This window comes from Pan paniscus, chromosome 4 (assembly GCF_029289425.2).
Source record: "Pan paniscus chromosome 4, NHGRI_mPanPan1-v2.0_pri, whole genome shotgun sequence".
Taxonomy (NCBI): domain Eukaryota; kingdom Metazoa; phylum Chordata; class Mammalia; order Primates; family Hominidae; genus Pan; species Pan paniscus.
Genome location: NC_073253.2, coordinates 167,912,664 through 167,937,499, shown reverse-complemented (window position 1 = coordinate 167,937,499; position 24,836 = coordinate 167,912,664). Strand labels below are relative to the sequence as shown.

The 24,836-nt window shown below is 47.7% G+C and overlaps 1 pseudogene; it reads left to right on the top strand.

Moving 5' to 3' along the window:
- The first annotated feature begins 12,399 nt into the window (after positions 1-12,399).
- Positions 12,400-14,463, top strand: LOC100993337 (phosphatidylinositol N-acetylglucosaminyltransferase subunit P-like; annotated as a pseudogene).
- The last annotated feature ends 10,373 nt before the right edge of the window (positions 14,464-24,836 follow it).

Genomic DNA, 24,836 nt, shown 5'->3' with positions numbered 1-24,836 from the left:
TCATTTGGTTTAGATTCTTTATTTGTTTTATTTTAATGACCCTCTGAATCATTCATTTTTCTACTTTTGAACTGATTCACTCTTCGCCACTTCCTTGTATAGAAATCCAACCCCCCCTTTAGGGCTCAGCACCAACACCCACCTTCTCCCGAAAATTATCCTCATACCACCCTCTCTCCAGGAAGAAGTATTCCCTCCCTCTCCCATTTCTGTGCCATTCATCTGGTATTTATTATATTGTCATGGTCATTATCATAATGATAATAATAATAATAATAATGATATGCCAGCTACTTGGGTCATTGCTTTTCATTTTTATCATGACCCCAGGAAGAAAGTGATTATTATTTACATTTTACAGAAAATGAAACTAAGCCTCAGGGAGTTTATACCTTTTGCTCAAGGTCACACAAAGTAAGTGATGCAGCTGAGGTGCTAGCCAGCTGAGCCCAACTCTGAAGCGAGTGTCTTGAAAGGCAGCTGTTTGCATGGGGTGCCTGGTACTGTGATGGGGGCTTGGGATGATTGCGCTTGGGGCTGTGAGTTTGGTTTTGATGTCTGTCAACCCCCGCTGGAGACTATGAGCTCCACGAAGTGTTCTGTTTCCTGTTGCACTGTAAGTAATCAATATCTGGGAGCAAATAGCTGATGTTCCATAGACATCGACCCATGGCTGGAGGACTTCCTGTCCTTTCTATAGTGTTAGCAGCTTGAAGCCTTACACAGTTTTGCATTTCTTACAACATCAAGTGCTGGGTAGCAATCTTGATCAATGCTCATTGAATGAAGGAAGTAAGGGACAGGCATGGGCTTGGGGGCTTCCAGTGAGCTTATTTTCTAGCTGAAAACATTCGGTAGGAAATTTTCTAGAATGATCTCTATAGCTCAGGATGAATACTGTCAGATAAGACCTCCTCATCACTTTTCTCAAGTTAAAGTAACAGAATTTATAGACTAAGGGTTCAGTTGAGTTTAGGCAACACACATTTATGGATGTCTACTGTGGGCCAGGCGCTTCACTCAAAGACAGCTGTGTGAGCAACCAGCCAGGCAGAGGGCCTTTGGGTGTCCACCCTCGCTCTCACTCCTTCTGGGAGGCAAGCTCCCTAGTGCCCTGAAAACAGGCAGAGTTGGAACCTTGGAAACTGGAGGAGAGAGGGGATAATAGCCATGTCTGGTCAAAGAAGACCAAGCAGTAAAGATCTCAACCTCGTCTGGGCACGGTGGCTCACGCCTGTAATCCCAGCACTTTGGGAAGCTGAGGTGGGTGGATCACAAGGTCAGGAGTTCGAGTCCAGCCTGGCCAACATGGTGAAACCCCATCTCTACTAAAAATACAAAAATTAGCCAGGCATGGTGGTGCACGCCTGTAGTCCAGCTACTCGGGAGGCTGAGGCGGGAGAATTGCTTGAACCCGGGAGGTGGAGGTTGCGGTGAGCCAAGATGGCACCACTGTACTCCAGCCTGGGTGACAGAGCAAGACTCCGTCTCAAAAAAACAAAACAAAACAAAACAAAACTCAACCTCCCAAAGGCCCCTGAGAAAGGAAACCAAGCAGCAGTGGGAGGCCTGGAGGCTGGCTCATCTCTCGTGGGGCATGAAGAGGGCGGGCCTTGGCCACCAAGGGGCCACAGAAGAACTGGATGAGGTGGAAGAGGTCTAGGAAGGATAATAAAAATGAGAGGCCAGTTGGAGGTGGCACATGGAGACAAAGAGGTCCCCTTATCCTTCAATTTCATGCTTTTCTCCTCAAATTCTGTCTTGTCTGTCATCCACATTGCTAGCCCTGCTTTCTTTTTGTTTGTGTTTTCCTGATACTCCTGTGCCCAGCCTTTCACATGTAACCACGAAGGGATACTTTGTCTCTGGTAGGGCTTCTGTTACCAGCATCTCATTGGCTTTTTGGTTTTGGGGCCCAAATCGCAAGCTTCACCTTTTGATAGGAGTGGTCTCTCGGGGAAGCAGAGAGCCCAGTGGTTAAACCTGGCCTCTTGGAGCCAAGCTGCCTGGGCTGGACGGTCACCTGACAATCTGCTGACATCTATGGGGCCTCTCCTGTTTCCATCCTAAGGACAAGGGAGAGCATCCCCCTTTGGCAGGCCACGTGACAAGAACATTCCATTGGCATGCAAGGGACCCCCACATTTGGGGTGAGCGATTGGCCCTTTTTAACTCAAGAGCATCTTGACTGCTGGATTTGGCCAGAAGGGCAGGGATCCCTGCCCTGCTTCTTCTCACGTGCAAGGATGAGACTCTGACATGCTGATGAAGTAATAGTAGTAATAGTACTAGCAGCAAACACTTACTTGGAGTTCACTGTGGGCCCAGCACTGTGCCAAGGCCTTCCCCATTTCATCTCGTTTGCATTTCTCTATATCGGGATTAAGAGCATGAGCTCTGAAGACAGACAGCCTGGGTGTGAATTTCAGCCATGCCACTTACTGGTTCGGGCAAGTTACTTTACTTCTCTGGGCCTCAGTTTCCTCACCTATAAAATGGGGTGAATAATAACACCTGATAATAGATCCTTTACACATAGTAAATGGCATATAAATATTACTATTCTATTTCAAAAAATCTAATATCAGCTTCCTCTTTCCTTGGCTTGTGAAAGGTAAATATTTAAAAGAGAAACCTGATAGAGGGAACGGTTCATTTTTCAGAGCTTCAGGCAAAAGGGAAGGGACTTTTGCAAGAAGGAAGACATCAGAGTGGATCATTGTGGCCTGCATTTCCAAATGGGGAAAGAGAGGCTCAGAGAGGGTGAGTTAGTTGAACGAAATCACACAGCCAACAAGCAGTAGAGAAGGATTTGAACTCAGGCCTATCTGACGTCATAGCTCATGTCCTTGATTCCGACGCTATATAGCCAGTCCTGGTGGTCATGGAAAGATCGGGCTCCTGGCCCCACATTGAAAATGGAAATATGAGTCACCAGCCATCCCTAGGGGAAGCTAGGGAGTGAAAAGAGCTCAACTATGGGGCAGAATGTTCCGCCAGATGCTGGGGAGTGGCTGCCAGCACCACTCAGTCTCCTTCACGCCGAGGAAAGGGAGGAGGAGACAGCATGGAGGAACAGGGGTCGCAATCCATCGGAGCGCAGCCTGGAATGGGGCCACGACTTGGTGGGTGACGTCAGGCTCACACATCTGGCCTCTGGAATGCTGAAGCCTTGGAGGATGGGCCCAAGTTTCTGCTTCTCCATGCAGCAGGTTCTTCCTCTGAAATAACCCAGGCTGCTTTGTCGAGAAAAATCTCTGACTTTCTAGGCTCTCTTAGACAAACACAGATGATGATGTGTGAAATGTGCCTTCAGTGCCTGCTGATGAAGAGTAGGTCTCTGTAGAGAAAACATCAAAAGAAGAAAGGTTCGGGGTCAGCCAGCTCTGGGATGGATTCCTGGCTGTGTGAGCCAGGCCAGTGCTTTGGTTTTCTTTTCTTTTCTTTTTTTTCTTTTCTTCTTTTCTTTTTTCTTTCCTTTTCTTTCTTTCTTTCTTTTTTTTTTTTTTTTTTTTTTTTTTTGAGGGGGGAGTTTTGCTCTTTTTGCCCAGGCTGGAGTGCAATGGTGCAGTCTCAGCTCACTGCAACCTCCACCTCTTGGGTTCAAGCAATTCTCCTGCCTTGGCCTCCCAAGTAGCTGGGATTACAGGTGCCTACCACCATGCCCTGATAATTTTGTATTTTTGGTAGAGACAGGGTTTCACCATGTTGGCCAGGCTGGTCTCGAACTCCTGACCTCAGGTGATAAGCCCACCTTGGCCTTCCAAAGTGCTGGGATTACAGGGGTGAGTCACTGCGCCCAGCCACCTTTGTTTTCTTGTCTGTGGAATGAGGCTCCTCTTCCTCTTATGCAGGGTCTGGAGAAGAGATGGCATGTAGAACACCTGGCACCAGCTGGATGTCCTGTCAATGCTTGCTGACTCCCTGTCTGAATCCATGGGCAAATGAGTGGGTGTGTTGTATGGCGTCCCAAAGCACTAGTGTGCCTAGGTAGGGGGCTACCACCTTGCTGACTGGCCTTGTTCAAGGCATCGTGCCTGACCTTCCTCTTCTGGGTCCAGTTACCACTTTGCTCCAAGGAGAACAAGGTCTTGTCTGGCCTTTTGAATGAGGAGAAGCTCAACCTTTTTGCTCCTGTTCATGCCCATTGATGGGGCCTCACCTAAGATTTGATGCTTGCAGTGGTTCTACCCGGGAAAGTTCGGGACTGGCCGATGTGACTTAATGAGATCAGTGATTCATTTTGGTCCCAAAAGGAACAAAAGCCCAGGTCTTCCCAAGGCCCCTCTGCTCTAGCTGGCCTGGTCCCTCTGTCAGGGAATGAGTCACCATCTTTCTCATGGGTGCTCCTATTTTCACTTTGCCTGGGCCTCCAGAAAGCAAACAGCAGCTTCCTCTTTTCTTTGCTCTTAAGGGTAAAAGGCAAGTATAACAGAGGCCTGAAAAGAGCAAGTAAGTCGGCCTTCCGTGGCGGCTGCTGGAAGGAAAAGGCTTCTCCGTGAGGGACCTTTGAACCAGAACTGCATCTCTCATGCAACCTTTTCCTCTGCCTGGCTGGAGGCAGGGCCTGCAGGCTGAAGTCCAAAATCCTTACCCAAAAGTGGAAAAACAACCCACCCTCTCCAGTCTGCTGGAATTTTAAAAAGCGTCCTTGATAATATTATTTGCCTGGGGCACCACCCAATGATTCCCTGCTTGGATAAACCATTCGACCTCAATTTCCTTATCTGCAAAATGAAGCTCCTCATCCCGAGCCAGGAAATTGTCACAGGCCACAAAGAAGATAACGTGGGTGCATCACGGAGCAGGTGGCCCAGGTGGGAAGAAGCCCCTGCTTGAGCTTCAGGGAGGAAGGAGCAGTGGAGACGGTGTGACCTTCCATGGTCTGTGCCTTTCTTCCCTAGAGCTCAAGTTTATCTGGAGGTCAGACCTCTGGCCAAAGGCTAGACCCTTAGTTACCTGGAGTCCACTGTAGGCCCAGAGTAACTGAACAGGAATTCTGAGGAGGAACTGGGAGTCACAAAGCCCAGGTCACATTTCTTTGAAGCCTCAGCTGAGACCATTGGCATCAAAGAAGATAGAGAGTAGAGGCAGAATGTCCTCAGAGGCCACCATCTCAAACAGTGGGATGAGGGCTGAGTCACTTCCCCTCTCTGGGCAGCGGGTTTTGGTTTTTCTTTAATCAATGAATGGGAGATGAAAATTCCTCCTTCACAGAGCAGTGGGATTTGGGCATGGTTTGGTGATTACGTCCAAATTGGCAGAATGAGGGCATCTCATCATGTGGAACCTGGTTTGCTCATCCTTATGGTTGGGATGATCATAATTCCTCCCCAGAAGGGATCTGTGATGATTGAATGAGACGCTCCTGCCACGCGCTTATGGCTGGTGGATCCGAGCATGCAGTAACTGATAGCTACCGTGATACAAACCACCAAGTTCAGTCTCTGGCATAAAACAGGTGTTCAATAAATGCTCGCTACTGTTGAGGACAACGATGCTATTAACAGAAGATGCAAAAATAGAATAACGGAGTCTGTGCCATCAAAGAGGCAGTGGAGATCACAATCTTATTTTAGATCATCTGCTACCTTACCACGAGAATGTGGAGGCCCCGAGGGGAGAGATGCCCAGCCCCGAGGCTGCCACAAACCACAGGCAGAGCCAGGATAGAAGCCCTGCTCCACTGCCCAGGGCTCTTGGCTGACCCCACTTCACCCAGCACTCTGGGGCCATTTAGAGTAAGGACGCTCATGGGCCTCAGTGCCCCCACCCCCAGGAATTGCTGGGTGACAGCCCAGGGCAGGAATGAAGGGGCTTCAGATGGACTGGAGTCATCTGGAAAGATCCAGAGGGAATTAGCAGTAGCAGCAGAGGCCAGATGCAATGGCTTATGCCTGTAATCCCAGCACTTTGGGAGCCCAAGATGGGAGGATTACTTGAGGCCAGGACCATCCTGGGCAACATAGTGAGATCCTGTCTGTGCAAAAGACCAAAAAAATTAGCCAGGCATGGTGGTGCACACCTGTAGTCCCAGCTACTTGGGAGGCTGAGACAGGAGGATTGCTTGAGCTGAGAAGTTTAAGGATGGAGTGAGCTAGGATTGCCACTGCACTCCAGCCTTGGTGACAAGAGCAAGGCCCTGTCTAATAAATAAATAAATAAAAATGTAAAAACCAGCAGCAGCAGGGAAGAGCTGACACCGTTTAGAAAGCTCTGCTCCAGTGAGTCGCGGTGACAGCTCCTCTTTGGAAGCAGTGCGGCTCTCTGGGACTCCACATGCATATACAGGCATGTGCATGGCTTGGAGACAACGATGGTGGAGGGCAACAATGGCCGCCATTGGGTGAGTGCTGACTGTACTCCGGGCCATGCCAAGTGCATATATCTCACTAATCCTCATGGCAACCCTAAGGGGTCAGCACTCCAGGACCCAGCAAACTGAAGCACAGAGAGGCTAAGGCACTTTCCCAAGGCCCCACAGTTGGTCCCTGGTAGAGCTGGGATTTAAACCTGGACAGTGTGGCCCAAAGCCTGTGACCCTCCACATCAGCCTGCTACCCTAATAAATCTGCTACCCTAATAAATCACGCCTATGTCACCCTCCTCACTGATTCACATGGTTTCCACCTCTGTGACCTCACGGTCTCCTGGTGGGCAGCCCCGTGAGGCTCCAAGGGTCCTACCCCTGCGCCCAGCACCAAGTAGGGTCTCACTTGCGCAGCGGGTATTTCCAAGCCCTACCACATGCCAGGGCCTGAACCAGGGAAGATCAGCTTGGTGCTGGTGATCATGGGGCAGAAATCAACCTGTCCACAGTCTGTCCCCTCTTGGGCGCTGGAGGTGGGCAGGGTGGCCTCAGTTGGAGTGCCCAGCCAAGTGAGGGGCATGGCTGGGGTCAAGAGCTGGGCATCCTGGTCCCTGCCGAGTGCCTGCTGGGCACCTTGGCCAGTCCCTGCCCCTCACTGGGCCTTGCTTTTCCCTATCAGAATGAAGAAGCTGGGTGTGGGTGGGGGTGGTCCTGGCAGGCTCTTTGAGCTGGCCAAGGCAGTGGGGGTAGGACCTGCCTGAGGCCCCCGACCTGGCTGGCATCAGCCTTAGGCTCTGGTCTGAGAATCCAGCTGGCAGCCCTCAGCGGATTCTTCTGGGCCAGAGCAGGCAGCCTGCTCCCAGGCTGGCCCCACCCGAGTCTCAGGCTGTGTCTCACATCCTTGGTTGGCCCCATCACATGCTGGCTCACAAGGTGATATCAAATATCCCTGAGTCCCTCCTCTGAGCTGAGGCCCTCACACCTCCAACCTGACCTAGGAAAGTTCTCCTTCTGTCTGTGAACTCAGGAAGTTCAATAGCAGCAAAACATATCCGAAGACACTGGGTCTGCTCTTCAAAGTCCCTTTGCAGACAGTTCCCCATTTCCAATTAATAATGGCAGGTACCATTTATCAAGCGTTGCAGGTGTAAGGGGACTTTATATGCACCTCTTACCCTTGAATCTTCATAATCCCCTTTGTGGTACTATTATTATGATTGTATTTTACAGATGAGGAGACGGAGGTTCCAAGAGGCAGAAGCAATCAAGCAGTAACAGAGTGGAGAAGTGAGAGAGCTGGCAAACAGTGGGGGTTGGGGATGGAGGGGAGTCCTCACTCCAGAGCCCAGGGAATTTCCTTCCTATGTCTGCACTGTTGCTCTCTTGCCATTCAGAGTACCGACTCTGCACCAGGCATCCTGCTAGGTGTTGGTGCTGGGATGCACAGTGAATGGGCCAGGCCTGACCCCTGCGTGAGCCACAGTCTACCAGAAGCCCCTAAAGTGCTGAGAATACTCATCAGAGGCCAAATGAGACTTCTTTTTGCCTCTACTCAGCTACCCCCAGCTCTACCACCTGCCAGCTGTGTGACCTTGGACAATTACCTTCCCTCTCTGTGCTTTAGTCCCATGAAAATAAAATGGCAGAAATACTAATTTCCACCTCACTGGGTGATTGCAAGGAATGAATAGGAAATGCACGTCAATCAGTAATGCCAGTGCCTGGCCCAGAGAAGGTGCTTGGTGTCCCATCTAGGTCTTTGTTCCATCTGCAAGCATGCTCTACCAGGCTGTTGTCATCGCCAAACTCCATTTGAAGCTGAAGAGGCTCTGAGGGGTGAAGTGGTTCATTTAAGGCACAGGCTAAGAGGTGAAGCTGAAACAGAGCCCTCCAGGGTCCCGGATGCATGCTCTCTTTCCCTGGAACCCCTGGGCACCTGTACACCTCTGACCCTTCCCCTCTGGGTTCTGAGTCGCCTCGGAAGGAGTGGGAGGTGAGGGGTTAAGCAGGCTGCTTGGCACTGCAGCAGAAATCTCAGGAAGTACTGGGCTGAGAGTACTTCTAAGAAAGAGGGAGGCAGAAAAGGACATGCTCATCCTGGCCTCAGTGGGCAGAGGTCAGCCTGGCTCCCGGCCCAGAGGCTTGCCCTCGAGGGGCCCCCGGCCTCCAGCCCAGCTTGGCTCAGCATACAAATGAAGTATTTGATGCCCCATGGTGGACCTCCTCCTTCCAGATTCTTCTTCAGGCCTGCCTCTCCTGGCCTTCTTGGGTAGATAGATGCCCACAGCTGAGGCCTGGGGCGAGATGACCAGGGCTGGGAAGAAAGCCCTCAGCCCCCTCCACCATTCAGGCACTCCGAAAGCACTGTGAGGCCCGCACTTCGGGGTCAGGGGACTTGGCTCTGCCCATTCTGCAGGGAAGGCCCTGGTCACGTGACCAAATGGCTCTCAGCCCCAGGGTTCTTGTCTGTAAACAGGAGAAATAATAGTATTGCCTCCCTGGGATTAGGGGAGGCCTTCATTTCTCTAAGTTCCTGGCCTGGCAGGTGCTACGCTTCTGGTTGGGGAAGCAGTTGCTAGGACCCTGCTCCAACAGGCTTAGGGCTGGAGCAGGGATTTCCTAGTGCTTTCCCATGCTTCAGGTTTCCTGGGGGTCTTCCTTAGGCTGTAGAGTTACCTGGCTTCTGCTCTGTGTCTAGCCAGGAGAGCCTGAGGCAGAGTCCCAGGACGGTGCCAGAGTGGAGCCGGGCCTCAGGATGCCATGAATTTCAGGGTCCTAAAATTCAGGAGCTTGTGTGGCTTAGGACCAGCACCAAGGGACCCTGAGCCTGGCCTTGGTGTCCCTATCAGCAGCCCAAGGACCCTGAGCTGGCCCTCACAGAGTGTCATGTGGCTTTTACCCTAGATAACACAGCCCTTGGAGCGTTCTCCTACCGCTGCCTGGAGTTTTCTCTGAAACACCCAGAGGCGGGGCCTGGTGGCTATGTCAGTGTGAGGTCACTAGAATGACTTGTCTCCACGACCTTGATCTAGTGATCTAGTGGAGCTCCAAGGCTAGCTGACTCAGGAACCCAGGACCACCCCCAACCCCCACCAGTGCCACCATCCCACAGGGCCTCCCCAGCTTTTCTGTCACCACAACCCACGGCGGGATCCAGGCTGCCGAGCTTAGGGACTTTTGAAGGGGTTTTGGAGGGCTCAGCAGCTCAGCCCTGTGGGCTTCAGCTCACAGATTCAGCCCCCACTGAGGTGTTTCCTTTCCATGGCTATTTATGGGCGTTTCCTGTCCCTTGAATAGGGAAAGTAAAAGGAAGCAAAAGAAACTGACCTGTGGGTCCTTGAACAGCTGGCAAATCGTCTCCATTATTATTGATTTTAAAAAGCATACAAGCGGCCAGGCGCAGTGGCTCACGCCCGTAATCCCAGCACTTCGGGAGGCCGAGGCGGAGAGATCACCTGAGGTCGGGTGTTCGAGACCAGCCTGACCAACACGGAGAAACCCTGTCTCTACTAAAAATACGAAATTAGCTGGGCATGGTGGAGCATGCCTGTAATCCCAGCTACTCGGGAGGCTGAGGCAGGAGAATCGTTTGAACGCAGGAGGCGGAGGTTGCAGTGAGCCTGCAGTGTCCAGGCTGCACTCCAGCCTGGACAACAAAAGTGAAACTACGTCTCAACAACAACGACAACAAAAGCATACAAGCTTGGAGTAAAGAATGCCAAAGCTAGAAAATAAGCATGGAAAAGGGCAAGTCTAATAACAGGAGGGAATCCATGCTGGATACTTCAACCCTCCAGTGAACATATGCTGAGCACCTACTATTTGCCAACCACCATGCAGATTCCTTGACTTGCTATTTTCTCTCCATGATATATGCTGGGCATGAAAGATAACCCTTTAAGTCAGTAGTTTGCAGCCCTGAGACTGTATGTTGGGACCCTTGTGAAGATGTTTAAAGTCCACATGCCCAGGCCTACCCCAGGTGAGTGACATCAGAAGTTCTGGAGGTGGGGCTCAGGAGGCAGGAATCACGAAAGGTCCTAGGTGAGGAGCCTGGAATGGAGTATTGCTCTGGGCTTCTCCGGGCCGCTAGCGTCGGAGCCGGCCCTCCACGTGGCATGTGAGGTGTTTCACTTGAGTTCGTGTGAAGAGACCACCAAACAGGCTTAGTGTGAGCAAAAGGCTGTTTATTTCACCTGGGTGCAGGCGGGCTGAGTCTGAAAAGAGAGTCAGTGAAGGGAGTTAGGGGTGGGGCCGTTTTATAGGATTTGGGTAGGTAAAGGAAAATTACAGTCAAAGGGGGTTGTTCTCTGGCGGGCAGGGGTGGGGGTCACAAGGTGCTCAGTGGAGGAGCTTTTGAGCCAGGATGAGCCAGGAGAAGGAATTTCACAAGGTAATGTCATCCGTTAAGGCAGGAACAGGCCATTTTCACTTCTTTTGTCATTCTTCAGTTACTTCGGGCCATCTGGATGTATACGTGCAGGTCACAGGGGATATGATGGCTTAGCTCGGGCTCAGAGGCCTGACAAGGTGAAAAGTAGTGTGTGCTTGCATCTGAATCTCACTGTGCTGCTTTCTGCCTGGGAAAATGGTGGGAGGGAAGTCAAGGAAATACCCCTTTATTTTAACCATAATGGCATAGTGTCTCTTTCTCCTTGGGGAGATTGTGACAGCTTGTCCTAGGAAGAGCTTACCCAGGTCATTCCTGAGTAGGTTAGCCCTGGTGTCACCTCTTCTGTTCATTTCTACAGGAAGAATTTCATCAACGCTTAGCTCATTCTGGAATTTGTTATTTTGACAATTTGGCAGTTCAGTTTACTAATGTATTATGTGTGTTTACGTGTGTGTTTCTGTGTGTGTGTATGAATGTGTGTGTCTGTGTGTGTGTCTCTTTCTGTGTGTCTGTATAACTGTGTGTCTCTGTGTATGTATGTGTGTGTCTCTGTATGTCTGTGTGTCTCTAGAGGTCTCTCTGTGTATCTGTGTGTCTCTGTGTGTCTCCAGATGTCTCTCTGTGTATCTGTGTGTTTGTGTGTATGTATGTGTGTCTCTGTATGTCTCTCTGTGTGTCTGTGTGTGCCTCTGTGTGTCTATGTCTCTCTGTGTGTCTGTGTGTGTTTGTTTCTTTGTGTGTGTGTGTGTGTGCACCACCTAAATGACTCATGTAGGAGATGTCACTGCTACTCCCCCATCCCCTAGGTAAGGAACAGATTTAGAGGCCAACGGCGGCACGGTAACCATGTACTCTCTGCCCTTTCCTGCCCAGCAGCCAACCTGCCTCTGGACTTCCCGCTCGCTTAGCCCGGCTCCCCACGGTCCTCTAGACAAATGTCTCTGTGTGTCTGTGTGCCTCTGTGGCTGTGACCTTGGGCAGGCGCTTTACCTCTCTGGGCCTGCAGGTATTGGGGGATAGAATAGGGCTCATGATATAAGTGGTGGGCTTGGTGCTTACTGTGTGTCACTGTGCTGAGGACTTTCCTGTGAACCCATCTCCTCCTCACCCTCCCAAATGAAGTGTGTCCCACTGTCCTGGTACCATACACATCCATCCGTCCTTGCTCTGCCCACTGTGTCCAGAGTTCTTGCTTCACTCAGGGGAGAAACCCCCCATCCTTTTGATGGCCTGAGAGGCCCTGCAAAGTCTGGTCCCCTACCTTTCTGCACTCTTTCCTCCTCTCTCCCCCTCACTTATGCTGTCCCCCTACACTGGCCTCCTCTCTCTCTCCTTCCTTCTCTTCATTCATTCTTCCTGTCTCTCTGTTTCTTTCTTATAACATGTTTTTATCATCCAGATGCATCAGCTTCTCCAACCAAAGTTTTCGTTTACCTATATTTTTCTCTTACTTTCTATTCTCCACCAACCCTTTTTAGGGAAACAGTAGGTTGTTTGCTCACTTCGTTCACGTTAAGTGGGCTATTTTCCCTTTTGCCCAGGGTTCTCTTATATCTAGGATAAAATCACATTAGGTTAAATATATTGGACTTTTGCCATGCTAAGTTTTTCTTTTTTCTTATTCTCACACTAATGTAAATCTCAATCAAACACTTCCTTGACAAAAGAAAACCGGAAGTGGCATTCTCTTTCTGCTTGGCTCTGGCTTTCCAAATCACACTTATTAACTTTGTAAGCCTTTATTAAGTCCCATTTGTCCTCGGAAGTTTATACAGAAGTGGAGAGCTGACTATATAAATGAATACAAACCAGTGCCCATCCTACGTGGGGTGGGGTGGTGTCTACAATGCTACCATGCCCAGCAAGGGCTCCATGGCAAAAGAAGTGGGTCCTATCCTTGCCTAGTACAGCCAGAAGGCCTTTTGGGTCAGGTGTTCAACACTGAATTATTGAACTTGAACCTTGAACTCTGGACTCTGTGGTTCCCTGGCCAGAGTTGAGCTGAGAGCAATGGGAACAACGTGCTGAGATTGTCCAAAGTCACAAGGAAAATGGTGGAAGGTTCACCCTTGCTGTTGCCAGAAAGAGGCATTTATGGATTTTCTTTTCTTTTCTTCTCTTCTCTCTTCTCTCTCCTCTTCTTTTCTTTTCTTTCCTTTTCTGACAGGGTCTTGCTCTGTCGTCCAGGCTGGAGTGCAGTGGCACAATCTTGCCTCACTGCAGCCTTGACCTCCTGGGCTCAAGTGATCCTCCCACCTGAGCCTCCTGAGTAGCTGGGACTACAGGTGTGTGTCACCACACTCAGCTAAGTTTTGTATTTTTTATAGAGACGGGGATTCACTACGTGGCCCAGACTGGTCTCGAAATCCTGGACTCAAGCAATCCTCCCACCTCAGCCTCCCAAAGTGCTGGGATTACAGGTGTGGCCACGGTGCCGGGCCTTGTTTTTTTTCTTGTTTCCAGTTTAACTTCATACTGTATATTGTGTGGGCCTTTATTCCTGAATCATGGTTAAACTCCTTAGGCTTAACTTATGGGCCTCAAAATTATTGGGCAGTTACACTGTCTATCTCCTTATTCCTTATTTTAGTAATCAGTTACTGTTAGGCCATTCTGGCATTGCTATAAAGAAATATCTGAGGCTGGGCGCGGTGACTCACACCTGTAATCCTATCACTTCACGAGGCTGAGGCAGGTGGATCACGAAGTCAGGAGTTTAAGACCAGCCTGGCCAAGATGGTGAAACTCCGTCTCTACTAAAAATACAAAAATTAGCTGGGCACAGTGGCAGGAGCCTGTAATCCCAGCTACTTGGGAGGCTGAGGCAGGGGAATCACTTGAACCAGGGTGATAGAGGTTGCAGTGAGCTGAGATCGAGCCACTGCACTCCAGCCTGGGGGACAGAATGATACTCCATCTCAAAAAAAAAAAAAAAAATTCTGAGACTGGGAACTTTATAAGAAAAGAGGTTTAATTGGCTAATGGTTTTGCAGGCTATACAGGAGGTATGGCACCAGCATCTGTTTCTGGGGAGGTCTCAGGAAGCTTCTAATCATGGCAGAAGGCAAGGGGGAGCAGGCACATTACACGGTGAAAGCAGGAACGAGAGAGACAGGGTGTGGAGGGTACCATATACTTTTATTTTATTTTTTTGAGATGGAGTCTCGCTATGTCCCCCAGGCTGCAGTGCAGCGGCACGATCTTGGCTCACTGCAGACTTCCCCTCCCAGCTTCCAGCTATTCTCCTGCCTCAGCCTCTTGAGTAGCTGGGATTACAGGCGCCCACCACCATGCCTGGCTAATTTTTGTATTTTTAGTAGAGACTGGATTTTGCCATGTTGCCCAGGCTGGTCTCGAACTCCTGGCCTCAAGTGATCTGCCCGCCTTGGCCTTCCAAAGTGCTGGGATTACAGGTGTGACCAGATCTATCACGAACACAGCACCGAGCCATGAGGGATCCACCCCCATGATCCAAACACCTCCCACCAGGCCCCACCTCCAACACTGGGGATTACAATTCAACATGAGATTTGGGTGGGGACAAATATCCAAACTATGTAAGTTATGCACTCTTATTTGGAATTAACACAATGGATACCCCTCCACTCAACTCCATTCATACAGTCACAGATAACTAGGCCAAAAACCAACAACAGAAGGAATACCAAAAGAGGTCACCCAAGCATTAAGAGATACTCCCCGTAGTGAAGTAAAACTTGCCTCCTTTCTTGCAGCCAAAAAACTTTATGCCAAATACTGAATTGTGTGTAGACATACTAATACGAAGCATTTGTTTTTAAGTTTTTGGCATAATTTTGACCATAATTATTTTGACTTTTTTTAAATTAATACCCAGTATTGAGATATTTTAAAAAGTAAGTTGAATTTATTTTAGATTAAGCTCCATTAATATTGTAAATGTTCTCAAATAATAGCTATTAATGGGCAGAACAAATAAAATACTGGATTACCATAAAAAAAGAAACTCTAATCTTTTTTAAAAAATAGATCTATTGAGGTACAATTTAAATACTGTAAAATTCAAGCTACTCAAGTATACAATTCAATGTTTTTTTGTAACTTTACCAAGTAGTGCAACCATCACTATAAATCAATTCTATAGCCAGGAGCAATTGCCTGTGCCTTTAATCCCAGCTACTTGGGAGACTGAAGCTGGAGGATTGCTTGAGCCCAGGAGTTTAAGACTAGCCTGGGCAACAAAGCAAGACCCCATCTTTACAAAAAAAAATTTAAAAATTAGTCAGGCACAGTCGTTCATGCCTACAGTCCCAGCTACTCAGGAAGCTAAGGTGGGAGGATTGATTGTGCCTGGGAGGCTGAGGCTGCAGTGAGCCAGGATCACACCACCATACTCCAGCCTGGGCAACAGAGCAAGATCCCATCTCTTAAAAAATTAATTAAAGGGCCAGGTGCATTGGCTCACGCCCGTAATCCCAGCAATTTGGGTGGCCAAGGCGGGCGGATCACGAGGTCAGGAGTTCAATACCAGCCTGGCCAACATAGTGAAACCCTGTTTCTACTAAAAATACAAAGAATTAGCTGGGCGTGGTGGTGGGCACCTGTAATCCCAGCTACTCGGGAGGCTGAGGCAGGAGAATCCCTTGAACCCGGGAGGTGGAAGTCAGAGTGAGCTGAGATCCCGCCATTGTACTTCAGCCCAGGCGACAGCATGAGACTCCATCTCAAAGAACAACAACAACAACAAAAATTAAAGATCAATTCTAGAACATTCTCTTGGTTCCCAGGAAGATTCCTCCCTGATGCCCACTTACAGATAATCATGTTCCCACCTCAGCCCCAGCCATTAATCTGTTTACTGTTTCTCTAAATTTGCCTTTCTGGACATTTCATATAAATGGAATCATACAATACACAGTTCCTTGTGCCTAGCTTCTTGAACTTTCCCACCTTTGAGGTTCATCCATACGGCAGCGTGCGTCAGCAGTTTGCTCCTTTCTGTTGGTGAATAGTGTTCCGGTGCATGGATAGAGCACATTTTGCCTATTCATTCATCAGTGGATGGATATTTAGGTTGTTTCCAGTGTTTGGCTATTATGGATTATGCTGTATGAACAGTGACTCACAAGTCTTTGTTTGTATAGTACCTGTTTTCATTTCTCTTGGGTAGATACCTAGGGAGTGGAATTGCTGGGTCATATGGTAATTGTATGTTTAACTTTTTGAGGAACCTCCAAACTGTTTTCCAAAGAGGCTGCACCACTTTATATTCCCACCTGCAATGTATGAGTGTTCTTGTCTTAGTTTGTTTTCTGCTGCTGTAACAGAATACCACAGACTGGGTAATTTATAAAGGTCCCACTACTTAATACTGCAAATGGCAATTAAATTTCAACATGGGTTTTAGAGGGGACATTAAAACCATAGCAGTTCTGTTTCTCCACATCCTAGCCAACTTCTGTTATTATCTGTCTTTGATTAGTCATTCTAGTGTGTGTGAAGTAGTACCTCATGGTGATTCTAATCTGTATTTCCCTAATGACTAATGACGTTGAGCATCTGTGCATATGTTTATTACCTATTGGTATATCTCCTTTGGAGAAACAGCTGTTCATATATTTTGCTTCTTTTCTTTCTTTTTTAATCCTCACTGCTAGACCACCAGGGATTTTGCTCCTTTGTCGTTGTTGTTGTTATTAAGTTTAGAAGTTCTTTGCAAATACTGGATACAAGTCCGTTATCAGATTTGGTTTTGCAAATATTTTCTCCTAGTCTGCTGCTTCTCTTTTCGTTTTCTTAGTGGTGGCTTTCTTCAGCTTTATTGAGGTATAATTGACAAATAAAATTATATCAATATAAGGTGTACTCGATCCTAACCCTAACCTTAACCCTTATTCATCCTCAATAACTGAAAGTTTGTACCCTTTGATCAACATCTCCCTATTTCCCCTACCTCCCAGTGCTTTGCAACCACCATTCTATTCTTTGATTTTATGAGTTCGACTTTCAAGATTCCACATGTAAGTGAGATCCTGTTCTGTGTCTGGCTTATTTCACTCAGCATAATGCCCTCTGGGCTCAACAGCATTGCACGTGAACACCCTTATGCCCACCATATAGACACAACAATTGTTAATGTTTTGCCACGATTAATTGATTTATTTGTGTGCATATTTTTCCTCCCCAAACCATTTGAGACCAAGTTGCCAACATCATGACCCTTCTCTGCTAAATACTTCAGCATGCATCTCTTAAGAACAAGATATTCTTCTAGGCACCCACCAAAGTGGAATTAACAATTCCATAATATTACCTAATATCCAGTCCATAGTCAGGTTTCCCTTGTCCCAGAGGGTGCTGTCAAGTTTTTGGATTTTGGCTAATCTGATGATGGATGAGAAACAGTCTCTTAAGTAATTTTCTTGTCTCTTATTATGATTAATAGTGGGAATCTAGGCCAGGTGTGGTGGCTCACGCCTGTAATCCCAGCACTTTGGGAGGCTGAGGCAGGCAGATCACCTGAGGTCAGGAGTTCAAGACCAGCATGGCCAACATGGTGAAACCCTGTCTCTACTAAAATTACAAAATTAGCCATGTGTGGTGGCGGGTGCCTATAGTCCCAGCTACTGGGGAGGCTGAGACAGGAGAATAGCTTGAACCCAGGAGACGGAGGTTGCAGTGAGCTGAGATCATGCCATTGCACTCCAGCCTGGGTGACAGAGCGAGACTCTGTCTCAAAAAGGAAAAAAAAAAAAAAAAAGAATGGGCATTTAACGTGTTCAGAAGGACTGTAGTTCTTTTTCTGTAAACTATCTGCTCACAGTTTTTGTCTATTTTAAAATCATATTTTTGGCTTTTTCATCCTTTGTTTTTAAGAACTCCTTTAAGATAGGTGGAATTGGCCTTCATCTGTAAATTACAAATTTTTTTCCCATTTGCCTTTATTTTTTATTTTTGTTTATTTATTTATTTTGAGACAGAGTCTCACTCTGTCGCCCAGGTTGGAGTGCAGTGGTGTGATCTCGGCTCACTGCAAGCTCCACCTCCTGGGTTCACACCACTCTCCTGCCTCAGCCTCCTGACTAGCTGGGACTACAGGCCCCCCGCCCCCACACCCAGCTAATTTTTGTGTGTGTGTGTATTTTTAGTAGAGATGGGGTTTCACCGTGTTAGCCAGGATGGTGTTGATCTCCTGATCTCATGATCCGCCTGCCTTGGCCTCCCAAAGTGCTGGGATCACAGGCATGAGCCACCACGCCCAGCCCCATTTGCCTTTTTTAAAATAAAATTTAATTTTGCTTATGGAGCTTTAGGCATAAAAAGCTTTCTAAAAATTTGGCTTTAATTTTTATATAGTTGAATTTATCAAAATTTTCTTTCATTGTTTGTGGCTTTTGAGTCCTAAATAGATAAAAAATTTTCTTACTCCTGGGTTATAAATACATTTCCCTCTGTTTTCTTTTAAAAGTTGTAAACTGGCCGGTGTGGTGGCTCACACCTATAATCCCAACACTTTGGGAGGCCAAGGCGGATGGATCACTTGAGGTCAGGAGTTTGAGACCAGCCTGACCAACAATGGTGAAACCCCATTTCTACTAAAAATAGAAAAATTAGCCAGGCATGGTGGTGGGTGCCTGCAGTCTCAGCTACTCAGGAGGCTGAGGCAGGAGACTTTTGAACCTGGGAGGCGGAGGCTACAATGAGCAGAGATTGCTCCCCGGCACTCCAGCCTGGGTGACAGAGTGAGACTCTGTATCAAAAAAAAAAAAAAAAAAAAAAAAGAGTTGTAAACTTTCCTTGGCTGGTTCAAAGGTAGAGAGTTATCTCAATGATTTGTTGACTGTCAGTTACTGATCAAACTCCTTGTTCTACCCTTTCCCCTCTTCTCACTACTGTAGTTGACTAGTCTTAAAAAATGAAAAAATAATAAAAAAGAAGTTGTAAGCTTTCATTTTTAAAAATCTGGATCTCTGGACCATTCGGTGTTTATTCTGATGTTTGGTGTGAGGTATGGATCCACTTTTATCTTTTTTCCAAATGCAATGCCATGGTTCCAGCATGCTTATTAAGAAGTCTCATGTTTCAGTGATCTGAGACGCCACCTTGGCCATGCACCAAATCTTCATGTGTACTTGTATACATTTCTGGACTTTCTATTGTGTTCCATTGGTCTGTCTCGCTATTCGTTTCCAGGTACACCATTTTTATTGCAGAGGCTTTAAAACATTAAAAAAAAAATATTTAGAGGCCGGGTGCGGTGGCTGATGCCTGTAACAGTCCCAGGAATTTGGGAGGCTGAGGCGGCTGGATCATGAGGTCAGGAGTTCAAGACCAGCCTGGCGAAGATGATGAAACCCCGTCTCTACTAAAAACTACAAAAATTAGCTGGGCGCAGTGGCAGGCGCCTATAATCCCAGCTACTTGGGAGGCCGAGGGAGGAGAATTGCTTGAACATGGGCGGCAGAGGTTGCGGTGAGATGAAATCGCACCATGGCACTCCAGCCTGGGCGACAGACTGAGACTCTGTCTCAAAAAAAAAAAAAATATTTAGAGACATGATCTCACTCCATCCCCCAGGCTGGAGTGCAGTGGTGTGATCATGGCTCAATGCAGCCTCAGATTCCTTGGCTTAAGCAAGCCTTCCACCTCAACTTCTGGAATAGCTGAGATTACGAGTGCACACCACCACACTTAGCTAACTTTTAATTTTTTATTTTTGTAGAGATGGAGTCTCGCTATGTTGCTCAGGCTGGTCTGAAACTCCTGGGCTCAAGCAATCCTCCCATCACAGCCTCTCAAAGTGCTGGGGTTACAGGCATAAGCCACTGTGCCCTGCCAATTACAGAAGCTTTATGATGTGTTTTAATGTCTGGTAGGGCTTACCTCCACCCCACTGCCCTTTTTTAAAAAAAACAATTCTGGCTATTTTTGCTTGTTTATTATTTCATATCAACTCCAGAATCAACTTGTTTAACTCCAGAAAAAAACACCTACCCTCAATATTTTGGTGACGATCATGTTAAACGAATATATTTACCTGGGCCAGTTGGACCTGTTTGTGGTATCGAGTCACCCTATCCAAGAACAAGGGGTGTTTTTTTCTCATGTTTAGAACTCACACCTTCACTGCACACAGAAGGAGGCTCTCTTTGGGGCACAGGCCCTCCGGCGGGTTGAAGTGTGCCCCCAAAAAACATATGTTCAAGTCCTAATCCCCAGCACCTTGATCTCAGACTTCCAGCCTCCAGAACCATGAGATGAGACATTTTTATTTAAGCCGCTCAGTCTGTGGCGCTTTGTTACGGAAGCCCTAGCAAACTAATTCAGGCCCTCGGAGGATCTCCTAGGGAAGAATCGGGCAGCCCAGCTACAGCTTGAGGATATCCAGAAACACTCGTATGCTCTCCTGTCCCTGATCCCGGGCAGGCTCACACAGGCCTGTTTCTTGCCTGCCATGAAGCTAGGTGAGTGGATCAATAAATGCATCGCAGTGCTGGAGGTGTGACTTCACTCTCAATGGGTGGCCAAACCCACTGAGGTCAAGGCCAGTGAATGAATCATTTGTGCAATGCAGCTCAGTGAGTCAGGCAGGGCCAGGCAGAAAGCCTGAGTTTGGGGCATATTTCCTTTCTCTTTCCTTTGGAATCTAGAAGCAGCCCCCTATAAATTATTATTCCAAGAAACAAACAGCGAAATTGTGCAGCATGCCGCCTTCATACTACGCCTGCTATGTGCTGTGGAGAGATAAGAACAAAAATCTTAGAAAGCGGAGAGTCACAGCCCTTACTGTGTGTCTTTGGATAAGTCAGTTCACCTCTCTGGTCCTCAGTTCCCTCATTTCTTCACATGGAGATAGTAAGGGTACCCATTTCACAGGGTTAATGTCATGATCATACCAGGAAATGAATATAAAGCGCCTAGCAAAATACTGTGTGTCAGTAGAGATTGGCAATTACTAATAAGAACTGCCCCCACATTACTTACAAAGGCAAAATTGGGATGGACAATTTCTGCATCTTCAGCTATGATTCGGCCAGTAATTTTTCCTCCTCCTTTTCCCAGAGATGAGTTTGGAACAGACAAACTGTGATCTCATTTGCTTCCACCAACATTAGTTACTAAGTGTTAGGTTCTGATTATGAAAATGAAATTATGTCTCAATTCATATTCTGTTTAAAAAAAAAAAAGTCAACAGAAAGCTGTCACTTCTCACCGCAGCATCAGTTCCCCCTGTGGCGGGGTGTGGCTTGGGGCCATTGTTGGCAGGCTGCATCCTTGGTTCAGGGATGAAGCTTGTGTGAGTCACGGAGGCCCTGCTGTTCCCGGTCCCTCTCCTGGGCTCTTGGGCTCATCTTCATTTATTTGTCCAACAAGCCTTGCTTTGAGATCTGTACTGGGGACCAAGAGAGACAAGAAATCATGCCCTAGCTTCCAAGCTAGTGGGAGAGATATAAATGATTATTGATAAGCCGGTCGCAGTGGCTCACGCCTGTAATCCCAGCACTTTGGGAGGCCAGGGCAGGTAGATCATGAGGTCAGGAGCTTGAGACCAGCCTGACCAACAGGGTGAAACCCTGTCTCTACTAAAAATAAAAAAATTAGCCAGGCGTGGTGGCAGGTGCCTGTAATCCCAGCTACTCAGGAGGCTAAGGTAGCAGAATCGCTTGAACCCTGGAGGCAGAGGTTGCAGTGAGTTGAGATCGCGCCACTGTACTCCAGCCTGGGCGATAGAGCGAGACTCCAACTGAAAAAAAAACAAAGAAAAGAAAAGAAAATGAATCACAAAGTGGTCTTTAGGGGTTATTACTATTCTTATTTTACGGGGAGGTGAGGCTTCCAGGGGAAAGTGGTAGGTAACTGAGGCCCACCTCTCAAAGGCATTTCCTCCAGGTATTTCTATCCTGCATCAGCCTTTACATCTCCAAGTAGACGTCCCCTCCTCTGGGCATCTTTCCTGGGCTACCCAGTTTCTATCCTGGCACTTAACAAGTCTGTCCCAGTACTAGAACGGCTGTTAACTGAATGACTGTAGCACTTTAATTCTTCTCCATCTTAAACCTTTTATACTTTACTGCATCTACTGGCTCTAAGATGTCATCAGTTCTGAGGCCCTTTCATTAATTTGTGCACCATTAAGAAAGGAAAATGCTGTCAATTAATGATGACATGCCTCCAATTGTTACACTCTGAGAAATTCTAAAATATGAAAACTGTGCCTTCAACACAATGAATTATATGATGAAAGCAATTACTGCTTTTAAAAACATCGGAAGGGAAGAAGATTTTATAAATATCTATATAATAATAATAACAAAGTTTTCTAAACACTTACTCGCTGTCAGGCATTGTTCTACAGTACTTTTCAACCATGAGCTCCTATCAGGGGTTGGCAAACTTTTCCTGTAAAGGGACTTGGGTAAATATCTGAGGCTTTGTGAGCCATACTGTCTCTGTCACAATATACACCTCCCATTGTAGTGTGACAGCAGCCACAGATACCATGTAAAGGAACGGGTGTGGCTGTGTTCCAATAAAACTTTATTTATGGACACTGAAGTTTGAATTTTATATGACATTCACATGTCATAAAATGAGATTCTTCTTTTGATTTTTTTCCCCCAACCATTTAAAATATAAAAACCAGTCTTAGTCTGTGGTTTGTACAGAAGGAGGGAGCGAGCTAGGTTTGGTTCACAGGCTCTAGTGTGCCAATCACTGTCTTATATAACCTTCCTATCAGCCCTACAAGATCGATATGATTATTATTCCCGCTTTAAAGATGAGAAAACTGAGTCTCACAGAGGTAAAGTAACTTGCCCAAATACACACAGCTGGTGAGTAAGCAAGCTGGGATTCTAATCCAGGCAGTCTAACTCTGTAACTTGGTTTTAACAACAATGCTGTTACCTACATATGATTGCCTTCTAATCTTCTTTTATTCTTCGTTACAAAAGTTACACATTTAAGTTTAAAAAGTTCAAATCATTCAGAGTCATAAGGAAGAAAATGAGAGGAACTCCACCTTCCAAAGATAAACACTGTTAAGGGTTTGGACACACAGCTCACACAATGCTGACTACAGTTAGAATGTTCTGAACACTGTGTGACTTTGGACAGATTGCCTAACCTCTCTGGGCTCTTGCCTCTCAAATGAGGAGGTTAGACAGGATGACACAGCTCTGTGGGCCCTGCCAGGTCTGAGCATGGAGATCTGTTTGTAAAGATTGTGCAATGGCAGCTAGCTCTGTCCCAACTGCCTGGGTGTAGAGGGTGAAGTCAGCCCCTTGCCAGTCCCTCAAGGTAGGCCTGAGTGGCTACAGAGTCTCTTCAGCAGCGGCAGTAGGGCCTGAGCTGGGAGTCTTAGAAGGCTCCAGGCTCCCTGCTGGGCTGACACCAGGGACCACTCCGTCCAGCGAGAAGAACTCCAGGAAGCTGGGAGGCAGAGGCTTCAGCCAGTGCTGCCAGACATGGGGCTGGCAGACGCGGAGGCCTCAACAGACCCAGGCCCAGCTCCCTCTCTCAAGTCAGACAGGTGCTGGGTTTGGATCTGTGTCTGATGATTACCAGCTTTGTAACCTTAGGCATGTGACCTTTGGCATGTCTCCTCTCTGAGCCTCTTTCCTTGCCTATAAAATGGGGACAACAAGCACCTCACAGGATCACTGATAGATTCATGGAATGATACCTGTAATGCACCTGGCCCAGAGGTGAGGCCTAATAAGCGTCAGTGACCACCCTCCTCCCTTCTGACACTTTTCAGCAGTACCCTTTGAAACAATTCTACCATTTCCCAAATTGTGAACCTACTATGTGCCAGGCACTGCATCAAAGGTAGTAGGCTGGGGAGTGCAATGTTGAGAAAAACACACCCCTTGCCCTCAAGCTGACCAACTTAGAACCTGGGGAGAGTATGACAAAGATCTAGGTGACTTGTACACAATCGGAATATACGGACAATGTCCTCCAGACGCAGGAGAGGGAGAAGTTGGAGAAACCAGAGGAGTCTTCACCTGGAAAGACTATGGGGGAGCCCAGAGGGGCCACTGTCTGGCAGGGGGAGGGGGAGGAATGTGAGCAAAGATGTGGGAGAGGACAAGAACATTCTAGGAACACAGGCCCACAGAATTTTCCTGGAGCACAAGAGAGAAAGCAAAGAGAGTGGGAAGCTGAGCCATATAGATGGCCGAGGCCCAGTGGCAGTGAGTTTTGGATTTGCTAAGAAATGGGGAGTTATAGAAGGATATTGAGGGGAGGAACCCCCATACAGCACAGAGGAGACAGGAAAAAGGCCGTGGGTTTTGAAAGAGGGAACATGAATGTGGGGCCCTGCTCCCTCTCTTGAGAGCACCCTCTTTGGGTGTCATCCACATCAGGTTCTTATACACTGTTTTACTTGGTCCTAAATGGATGTTATTCCCAGTTTACAAATGGGGAAACAGAGGCTCAGAAATGGTAAGCTGCTTGCCCAAGGTCACCAGACAGACAGTGAGCGGGGGCCTCTTTCTGACTGTCATCAGCGGGAGCTCAACTCTTTTCTTTTCCTGTGATCCCAAGAGAGATCCAAAGTCGCCTTTGAGAGCAGGATTAGGACAGGGATTGTGAGCTAGGGCCAACCCTGGCTACACTGAGTCTCCCCAGAGTCCCTGGAGGTGAATGTTATTATTCTTCTCTCCATCATGGGAAGGAGGGGGTGGAGCTCAGCACCATGGGGGCACTTACTCAAGGCCACACATTAAAGGTAGAAAATCCAGGCCAGCTTTTTGGGGAGTGTGGAACCCTGAACCCTTCTTTCCGCTACTCCTCACTGTCTCCAGGTTTATTCCTAAGCAGGACTAGGTAGAATTGGGAACAGCCCAGGTCAGAAAGGCCCAATTCTCTCCCCTGAGTCAACATCCACTTATTTATCTGCTTCACTCCCTCTGGCAGCCAGGCCCACAAGACTAGTCCCTCACTCCTTCTGTGGTTACAGAGACCAGATTATGCTGGGCTCTCTTTGGCTCCATCCTCAGTCAGAAGCAGCATCTCCACTGCCTGGATTGGGGGCCTAGGTGGCTACACGTTTACCACTTGTCTCCGGGCAGGTGACCCACTGGCCCGAGCTCTGTGTGTTAGTGGGTCTTAAAGAGGAGCTCTCCCTGAGTTGGGCCCCTGTCC